Consider the following 11,359-nt stretch of genomic DNA (forward strand, 5'->3'; position numbering starts at 1 on the left):
TGATAAAAAGACAAGTTGAGAGATACAAGCAATAGTCTCATGGAACCCTGGAATATGTTTGATCACTTCTAATAAATACACAAATTATATGGGAAACAAAAATCTTATTTTGAGTATCACAAATGATGAGAAGTCCGAGGGAAAAGAGCATAAGAATAAATTGACAATATTCACTAACACTTAAAAAGCACTGGCTAAATACCAAGTATTTCTTTATGTACTTTGAAATTATTGGCTCCTTAGTATTCATGGTAATTCTATTGGATAGGTATCAATTCAAAAAATTTGTAAACATTTTTTTAATTAACAGTAGCTAGAAAAAGATGAACAGCAACAAAAAAGAAAACCAGTACAAAGAAGGAAATAATAAAGATTAGAGAAGAAATGAAATAGAAGCTAAAAAAACCCAATAGAACATATCAATGTAACTAGGAGCTGGTTATTTAAAAAGATCAACAAAAGATAAACCTTTAGCCAGACTTATCAAAAGAGGGAGAGGACTCAAATAAACAAAATCAGAAATGAAAGAGGAGAAATAATAACCAACAACACAGAAATACAAAGGATTATAAGAGAATATTATGAACAATTACATGCCAAAAAATTGGACAACCTTGAAGAAATGGATAAATTCTCAGAAACATGTAAACTTCTAAAAATGAATCTGGAAGATAAAGAAAATCTGAATAGACTGATTACCAGCAATGGAATTGAGTCATTAATCAAAAGTTCCCACACAAGCCCAAGTCCAGGAACAGGTGAATTCTACCGGACATTTAAAGGAGATTTAACACCTATTCTTTTCAAACTATTCCCAAAAAATGAAGAAGGAAAATATCCAAATTCATTCTCTGAGGCCAGCATTACCCTGACACCAAAACCAGATAAAGGCATTACCAAAAAAAAAAAAAAAAAAAAAGAAAGAAAAAAAAAAAAGACCCATAGCCAATATTTCTGATAAACATAGATGCAAAAATCTTTAATAAAATATTAGTAAACTGATTCCAACAATACATTAAAAAAGATCATTTACCAATTAAGTAGGATTCATTTCTGAGATACAAAGGTGGTTCAATATTTGCAAATCAATCAATGTATCATACAATAAGAAAAAAGATAGGGACACCTGTGTTAAACATCTGACTCTTGATTTCAGCTCAGGTCATGATCTCAGGGTCATGATCTCAAGGCCCTGTTATCAAACCCTGCCTCAGGTTGTACACTTAGCATGGAGTCTGGTTGTCCCTCTCTCTTCTCCTCTTTTCTTCTTCCTGCTTGTGCTCTCTTTTTTTCTCTCTGTTGCTCTCTCTCTCTCTCTTAATCTTAAATAAATAAATAAATAAGGATAAAAACCATAGGATCATTTCAATAGCTGCAGAAAAACCATTCAGCAAAGTACAACATCCATTCATGATAGAAACCCTCAACACAGTAGGTTTAGAGGGAGCATACTTCAACATAATAAAGGTTATATAGGGAAACCCACAGCTAACATCATATTGAATGCTGAAAAATTGAGAGCTCTTCCACTGAGATCAGGAACAAGACAAGGATGTTCACTCTCATCACTTTTATTCAACATGATACTAGATATCCTAGCCACAGGAATCAGAGAAGAAACAGAAATAAAATCATCCAAATTTGCAAGGAAAAAAATAAAGCTTTCACTATTTGCAGATGACATGATACTCTATAGAGAAAATCCTAAAGACTCCACCAAAAACTACTAGAAACGATAAATGAATTCAGCAAGGCCATAGGATACAAAATCAAGATACAGAAATCCATACACTAAAGAGAAATCTCCATACATTAAAAATGAAGTAGCAGAAAGAGAAATTAAGAAAATTTCCCATCTACAATTGCACCAAAAACAAACAAACAAACAAAAAACAAACAAAAAAACCGGGGTGCCTGGGTGGCTCAGTGGGTTAAAGCGTCTGCGTTCAGCTCAGGTCATGATCCCAAGGTCCTGAGATTGAGCCCCACATGGGTTTCTCTGCTCAGCAGGGAGCCTGCTTTCCCTTCTCTTTCTGCCTGCCTCTCTGCCTACTTGTGCTCTCTGTCAAATAAATAAATAAAATCTTTTAAAAATTACCTAAAAATAAACTTACCCAAGGAGATAGAAGACTATACTCTGAAATTACAAAACACTGATGAAAGAAATTGAAGACAACACAAACAAATACTCCATGCTCATGGATTGGAAGAACTAATATTGCTAAAATGTCCATACTTTCCAAAGCAATCTACAGATGCAATGCAATCCCTATCAAAATACAAACAAGCATTTTTCACAGGACAAGAACGAATAAGCCTAAAATCTGTATGGAACCACAGAAGACCTTGAATAGCTAAAGCAATCTTGAGAAAGAAGAAAAAAAAACTGAAGGTATCACAACCCTAGATTTCAAGGCATACTACAAAGTTGTAGTATTCAAAACAGTGTGGTACTGGACACATAGATCAATGGAACAGAATAGAAAGCCCAGAAATAAACCCATTGTTATGTGGTCAATTCATCTTTCACAAAGGAGGCAAGAATATGCAATGGGAAAAAAGACAGTCTTTTTAACAAATGGTGTTGAGAAAATGACAGTTACATGGAAAAGAATAATTGGACCACTTTCTTATACCATACACAAAAATAAACTCAAAATAGATTAAAGACATAAATATGAGATCTGAAACTGTAAAAATCCTTGAAGAGAGCACAGGCAGTAATTTCTCTGACTTTGACCAGAGCAACATTTTTCTAGGTATGTCTCCTGAGGTTAGGGAAACAAAAGCAAAAGTAAACTACTGAGATTACATCAAAATATAAAGTTTCTACACAGCAAAGGAAACCATCAAAAAAACTAAAAGACAACCTATTGAATGGGAGAAGATATTTATAAGTGACATAGCCAATAAAAGGTTAGTGTCTGAAATATATAAAGAGCTTATACAACCCAACATGAAAAAATATATATATATATAAACAAGCCACAGTCCAATTAAAAATGGGCAGAAGACAGAGACAGACATTTCCTCAAAGAAGATATACAGATATCAAACAGACACATGAAAAATATGCTCAAAGTCACTCATCATCAGGGAAATGCAAATAAAAAATAACGAGACATCATGCTGCACCGTAGTCAGAATGGGTAAAATCAAGAAGACAGGAAAGAACAAGTGTTGGGGAAGATATGGAGGAAAAGGGAACCCTAGTGCACTGTTGGTGGGAATGCAAATTGGTATAGCCACTATGAAAGGCAGTAGCATTTTTCTGGAAAAATTAAAAATAAAATTACCCTGTGATCCACTACTAGATATTTATGCTAAAAATATTAAAACACTAATTTGGAAAAGATATATGCAATCCTATGTTTATTGCAGTATTATTTATAATAGCCAAATTATAGAAGCACTCAGAAAATCTGATATATATACACTATGGAATATTACTTACACATAAAAAGAATGAAATCTTGCTATTTGCAAAAACATAGATCAATCTAGAAACCATTATACTAGGTGAAACAAGTCAGTGAAAGAAATACAAATACCATAGGATTTCACTCATATGTGCAATTTAAGAAACAAAACAAACAAGGAAAGAAAAAAGCCCCTCAAAAGCCAAAAAACAGGCTCTTAACTATAGAGAACAAACTGTCAGTTACCAGAGAGGAGGTGGGAGGGAAAAGGGCCATAAGAGGTGAAGGGGATTCAGAACACACTTACGATGAACACTGAAGAATCTATAGAATTATTGAATCATAATATTGTATACCTGAAACTAATATAACACTATATGCTAACTGTACATTAAAAGTTATAAAAAAATCCAACCTACAAAAAAATAAAATTTCATTAAAAATTTATAATAAATATAAATAAATTTAAAATAAATATTATAATAAATTAAACAATAATAATTGCAGTTTACTGAGTGCTTACTTTGTACTTAATACTATGCCAAGAATTTGAAAATATATTAGCTCACTTAATATTCACAACCAACCTGAGAAAGGGACACCATTCTTATGCAGAACTAAAATATATTACAGAATTCATCAAAACACAGGCTCAGACACTTTTTTCATAGTATATATGACTTTTCACATTTCAGAATATTTATTTCTGCAAATTTTATCCTTTCACTAAAATGAAAGTTTCTTCAGGGTTGGGCTGGGTTTGAAGAATCAGTCCGTCTTCCGGAGTACATTTCACATATCTGATCTGCAATAAGTATAATGCACATTTTATTATTATTTTTTAAAGGGACAGCACTCTAGGTCTTTTCACAGGAGTTCATTAAAGGCTAAACTTTTTCTCTTTCTGTAGAAAACGAAATCTTTTGACTCATCTTTGCAATAATCGTCTGTGTGTGTGTGTGTGCCCAATCTCTCTTCCTACTGTTTCTTTTATTTTTTATTTTTATTATTTTTAGAGATTTTATTTATTTATTTGTCAGAGAGACAGTGGGAGTGAGCACAAGTAGGGGGGAGCAGGACACAGAGGGAGAGGCAGGTTTCCCGCTGAGCAAGGAGCCCAATGCAGGACTTGATTACAGGACCCTGGGATCATGACCTGAGTCAAAGGTAGACATTCCACCGACTGAGCCAGCCAGGCGTCCCCTAATGTTTCTCTTGTAAATTGTGCATAAAAATAAATAATTTCCCTGATTCAAATCTTAAGCAATGCCCCATCATGTTGTAAATTATTTTGCCCATTGTGATCTGGACTGTGCTAGCTATTGTTTCCTTAGATCTCAGAACCCCATGAAATAACAAACTGTCTCTGGTTACTGTTTATTTTTTTGTTTGTTTGTTCTTTTAGAGAAGAGCACTAATGCCTGAGGTGGAGAGGTTGTGGAGGGAGGGGGAGTGGTAGGGAGAGAATTTTAAGCAGGCTCCACACCCAGTGGGGAGCCTGATGTGGGGCTTGATCTCACAACTCTTGAGATAATGATGGAAGCCCAAATCAAGAGTCAGATCCTTAACTGACTGAGCCACCCAGGTGCCCCAGTTCTATGGTTCCTTTCAAATGTAATGGTTCTTTAACACTTAAACAATTATTTTAGGACAGTATCCTTCACAAGCAAAGCCCGAGACAAGTTCTAACTATAAGTAGTTTATTTGGTTGATTCCAGAAAAGACACTTAGGAGAATGGAGAAATGAGACAGAGTAAGAAAGGCAGCCAATAAAATGTGTTATCAAGCAGGTTACCCCAGAGGACAAGAGGAGCTTAATCCCACATAGTGGCCATTTCAACTAAGGAAAGAGAGTGGGCCATTTTTACATCAACTTCTATCATTTTCAGGGCTTATTAATTCCATGAACTTCCAGTAAACTTAATAATTCATCAGTGACCAGAGAAAAACCTTCGGCAAATGTGACCTCTCTGAAGCGGTCAGGCTGAAGGATATAGGTAAGGCTTTGAAAGTGTCTGTTCAAATGATGCTACTATTATATGTCATATAACAATTCATTTATTTATTTGCATTTGTGTCTACACCAATAGATTGCAACTTGTAAAGGGCATAAAAATTTCTTTTATTTAGCTCTGGATCTCCTACTTCCTATTATGTTGCTAAGCTCAACAAACATCTGCTGAATTAATTAAAATAAAATAATCAGAAAATAACATGACATTGTGGTCCCTTCTACTTCCCTAATATTGTAGAAGAGCCCATCAGCTAAAACTTTTTTTTTCACAATAAGCATATAGAATAAGAACTGTGATAGAAGACACATTTGATTTTAGTTTCTCCCTTAAAACTGGAGTGAAAAAAAGGATATATGGTAAATTTGTAGATCTAGTCTTGAGTTGTGCTAAAACCATTGTGCTAGCACTTTTCAGCGCTGCACTGAACAGATAGTGGGTCATCAGGCAGAGACTGAATTATCTGGCTACAGGTTCAACAGACACGTTAGTTCAATTACTTAAACTGGTAGTGACCACTCTGTGCTTTTTTGTGGCAGAAAATCAGTAGCTGAGAGGGAATCTATGACCCAGGAGGCATTTTACTGAAGCTTTCATTTATAAATAAGAGTAACATTAGGCCAGAAAGAAAAAAATAGCAAAGGAAAGGAACTTTAAAAAAAATAAAATTATACTAGTTTCCCCTTTAAAAAATGGATGCTTAACTTTCTAACTTTCAACTAATCAGGTCCATATATTGTCTGAATGTTGTATATCATAAAATGTACCCTTTCATAAATTACTTCTGAGATACATATATATATACACACACACACACACACACACACACATACATACATAAATAAAATGGCTGTGAGGGAAAAAAAAAGCATATGCAAAAAAAACAGTTAAAAATTTAGGAGTTTTGGGGTGCCTGGGTGGCGCAGTGGGTAAAAGCCTCTGCTTTCGGCTCAGGTCATGATCCCAGAGTTCTGGGATCGAGTCCTGCATAGGGCTCTTTGCTCAGCGGGGAGCCTGCTTCCCTCCCTCTCTCTCTCTGCCTGCCTCTGTGCCTACTTGTGATTTCTGTCTGTTAAATAAATAAATAAAATCTTAAAAAAAAAAAATTTAGGAGTTTTGTTAGAGTCCATCACATGAAAAAGGAGGCGTCCTTTCTAATCACGTATGAAGTCAGTTCTGTTCTCCCTTTCTCTCTTAGACACAGATTAATGATTCCTCAGGCTGTATTTCTTTCCATCACTAGAAACTAACCCATCAAGTTAAAAGCATACAAGGAATGGAGAAAGAAGCATATCCTAAACAATTTTGGTCTAAAGAAAATTAGGCTAAATAAATCAGCAATGGTTTATGATCTTTAAAGAAAACAGTATGTAGTTACATGACTTTTTTGTATTGACTCACAAATCTTTTGGTTTTGCATAAGCCTCACAAAAAACCAGGATCTTTACTGACCTTTGGCAGTCTAAGAGGTAAAATTTGTCATCCTTTCCCTCACAACTGTATCCAGTTAAAAGGCAATGGGGCCAAGCAGGTAAAGATTGAAATACATGCTTTATTTGATAGAAGCTGCATTGAGGGTTTGACTTTGACATGCTATACCACCTTGCCTTGCTAAAATTGCAATCCTGAATTAGATTCACACATACAGCTCATATTATAACGGGATGACCATGGGTCTTTGCCATCCAAAAGGCTCACTATTTGGAGAACAAAAGAATGACTGTGTGCTGCCTATAAGGTGGCTCCAAAATCAGCCCGATATTTAAGCTGAACAAAGCTATTCCCGTCAGCATATCTGCAATTAGCACTTGGGGGAGAGGCCCAGAATAGTACCCTAGCTCAGCATTTCAGGGACTGCTATTTGGCATTATGGGAAGGACAATTTCAGTACTGCTCAAGACTGGTTTAAACATTGCTGGAGAGTTTGCTTCTTGGCCCCTTGTCATATAAATGACAATGGTGCCCCACCCTGTCAGTGGGACACCACCGCCACCACCAGGACCACTACTACTACCCGTGTGTGTGCGCAGCACGCAAACACACACACACACACACACACACGCACGCACGCACAAAGCCTCCAACATTTCTGAGTATCTCCTGATTGAGTTGTAGTCAAGCTGAAGTCTATCCAAATGAAACATGAAATCAAGAAAATTTAAACCCCATCCCTAATAAGTGTAATCATTCATCAATGACTAATCATATATTAATTTTGTGCAACTTTGTTGTCTTAAAAATAAATAAGGGATCATATATTGCTTCTATTCTGCTAATCTAACATAAGCTGTTTAATTCTTAATTAGAAATACATTTAAATCTAAGATATTTTAAGGAAAACACATTAATTCTAATACAAGTATGAATTAACTTTGTGAAAATTTAATTTCATAGTAAGCACAAAGATCATTTTATTCTATTGTCGAACACAACACAGATTTACAAATCTGACAAAGCTGGAGCTGGTTTTAGACAGATAGATGGAGACATCGTATTAACTAAGAAAGACATAAAGAATCATTGAACACTACATCAAAAACTAATGATGTACTCTATGTTGGCTAACTAAACATAATAAAAAAATTTTAAAAAAGAAAAAAGAAAAAGAACGAGATAAAGGAAAAACAGAAGAAAAATCATGATTATTCTCTTTGGACAAAAAATCAAAGATAATGCAGAGTACCTGTTTCTAAATACAGCATTCTGGTCTAAAGGCCATAAGTCACTATGTTGGGCCCAAACAACTCTAACCAATACCCCTTCCAATATGCGATCATCCACATCAGACTCTTCAGGTTCAGGTCCTCTCAAATCCTTCCGTCAATTGACAAAATGTTTTGCCAGACCCAACACCAAGTGGAAGTTTTGTACGAGCCGCTGCATAAGGAGAAGTACTCATGGCCAGGAATGAGTGTCAGGTAGTTAAGGTCCTCATAATAATGATGATGCTAATGATACTAATGTTACTATTAATAATACTAATAGCTAATGTATACATAAGTTCCAGATTTACTTTAAAGTGCTTTTCCAGTACATTTTACGTATTACTATCATGTTGGTTTATAGCTTTTTTGGGGCTATCGCTTGATATGCATTGCCTGAGGTGTAATTCTCTGTTGGGACTGGAAAACTGATCTTTACCCTCCCTAATTATATAAGCTTTTAACACCTTGCCCTGTCCTTGAGCCTTGTAGGTAGCAAGGGAAAGGGTATTTCTCCTTATTTCTCAGACTATTCTTTAGATTTCAGTTGTGAGAAGGAAAAAAAAATGCCCTGAACAAAATCACTGATAGCCACATAACTTTTATTTTTATTTTTATTTTTATTTTTTAAGATTTTATTTATTTATTTGACAGAGAGAAATCACAAGTAGTTGGAGAGGCAGGCAGAGAGAGAGAGAGGAGGAAGCAGGCTCCCTGCCAAGCAGAGAGCCCCATGTGGGACTCGATCCCAGGACCCTGAGATCATGACCTGAGCCAAAGGCAGCGGCTTAACCCACTGAGCCACCCAGGCGCCCCAGCCACATAACTTTTAAATGTTGTCCTTTACACTGACTTTATTTTTATTGGATTAATATATATTATATGTGCTATTCTTAGCTCTAAGTTTTCAAATGTAAACTAGACCAACAAGAACATTTACATTATAAATTTCTACCATTTTATGAGAATGTACCTGATAGTAATATTTGTTAAAATCAAGCATGCATGCTTTGGACTATACGCTTCATTTTTCCCAACAGCTTTTATTTATTTATTTTTTAAAATATTTATTTATTTATCTTAGAAGGATTGGGCAGAGGGAGAGGAAAAGAGAGAATATTCAACAGACTTGTGTTTAGTGTGGAGCCGAGTAACACAGGGTCCGCTCTCACAACCCTGAGATCATGACTCCAGTTGAAACCTGAAAGCTGGACACTCAACTGACTGAGCCACCTAGGTGTCCGCCCCCACCCCCAACAACCGCTTTTAAAGATCTAATAGATTAAGTTTATTTTGATTTCCTCGGGTTCTTTTCTCCTCCTCTAAGCCTTCTTAGGTTATGAAAGATATGTAAGTGCAAATTACAGAGCAGAATACCTGGCATATGCCTAGTGATCAAAAAATATAAACATTTCATTCAAAATCTTGAGGTACTAAAATATTTCTTACCCAAAAGAACTACTCCTAAATTAAGATACTTACGTCATTCTTCAAGCCTGTTAACCTACTGTCATTTCAGTGACGGTAGTAGCCTTATTACCATGAATAAGCATTGCATTTCTACATTTATTTTATAATTGTTCTTACAGGTTTCATTTTCAAGACTTCATTAAAATCATGTGAAAATTCTATTATCTATATATTTACTATCAGTCACCATCTAAACTTTCCTTTGTGTCAATATAGTCTTCTTAATTAAAAGCTGCATAAAAATGTGGATATTCAAAACTCTGACATTTATGTTTGAACAGAATTAATAGATAACTTCTCTCTAAAATATTGGTCATGTCTTATTTTAAGCGGTTAAGCAATTTATTATTCATTGTAATTGAAAATTTAAATGTGATAGAAACCAGTGGCAAAAGCAAATATGGCCAGCGTTTTTGGTTCATTTGATCCGAGCATGTAGACTTAAAGTGAAAGCAAACTGAATACTTTTTATATTAGGTCTATTTCACATTCATTATACAGATTTATCCTGTAAGTGTGGGTGTATTGGCCACTGAATGACTCTAACAGGTTTATTTAGCAATGGGAAACTCAACTGCCTGCAGTTTTCTGATGATTTTATACACTTTCCGGCTCCGGTCTTTGCAGTTTTCATTCTTACATCTGGAATCACTGTCCAGTGTTCTTCCCTTCGTTATCTCAGGCCATGTTTATGGCCTGTTATAGGTTTTCTCCTCTGAAAAGCCCTCAACGAACACCCCTACCCTGCTGCTATCCAAGTGATGAACACACATTCAGATGTACAATTAAAGTCAGAAATATGTCCCCTTATTTATACTCAAGTAACACCTATATTTTGATGGCATCTTTCAGAATTCATGAAATTTTTTGTCTTTCTTTCGTAGTCTTCAAATTCCTTGAGGACAATGATGATCCAATTTGTTCCCAGTGCACATAACGGGGACTCAATTTGATGTATATATTAAATGAATTGGTAAGTTAATAACTGGATCTCACCAGTCTCCAAAATGAACTATATTTCTCATGGTTAATTATAATTTTGTTGATGTCAGTTACATTCCAAAGACCTTTCAAAGAATTTCAAAGAATACCTTTGCCACGGCTTTTATTTTAAATTTCTATGAAAAATTATTTTATTTAAAACATTTATAACTCCAATATTACTTATATATGAAGATATTACTTATTTAAAGTCCCACAGGGATAGCGATGTGTGTGGTAGGGTACTCTCTTGAAGATTAATTGTAATTCTGAATATCTGCTAATAGTGAAAAATGGATTCTTTATCAGTATATGAAAAACTACATGCCCTTCAAATTACACAGAAAATCATGTATACCTTAAAGTAACTGCAAATTAGTGGACTTTATAGGAAGAAAATAATAATTAGAAGTTCAAAGTTCTATTTGTTCTATCTTTTCCACTATGAAATTCCATATTACTAAAAAAATAAATCATTGACAGTTTTATGACCTAGTTTTTTTTTTTTTATAAAAATCTCTTTGTAAAGAGTGTTAGAATATAGAATATAGTATCAGAATAGAAAAATGGGCTTAAATTTCTATGACAAAACTCCCTTCCAATATACTGGTTAACTATTCAAAACTAATGTAAAGAGTTCTTGTATCTTACAATGTGAAAGGATATGTATTAGCTTCTGTAAGAAAGAAAAAAATATCACACAGATGATTTTCTAACTCAAGTTACTTACTGTCTTGTTGCAAAAATTAGTTTAGAAATATGTAGATAATCAGCA

General features: G+C 34.7%; 1 long non-coding RNA gene across 1 annotated transcript; it reads left to right on the top strand.

Annotated features, from left to right (window-relative positions):
* Window positions 1-1,349: 1,349 nt before the first annotated feature.
* LOC116575510 lies at window positions 1,350-10,905 on the top strand. The gene is made up of 3 exons (XR_004279808.1): window positions 1,350-1,467; window positions 2,718-2,720; window positions 10,894-10,905. It is a non-coding gene; the product is annotated as an uncharacterized LOC116575510 (long non-coding RNA).
* Window positions 10,906-11,359: the final 454 nt, after the last annotated feature.

The sequence above is a fragment of the Mustela erminea genome, chromosome 16, assembly GCF_009829155.1.
Source record: "Mustela erminea isolate mMusErm1 chromosome 16, mMusErm1.Pri, whole genome shotgun sequence".
Classification (NCBI taxonomy): Eukaryota; Metazoa; Chordata; class Mammalia; order Carnivora; family Mustelidae; genus Mustela; species Mustela erminea.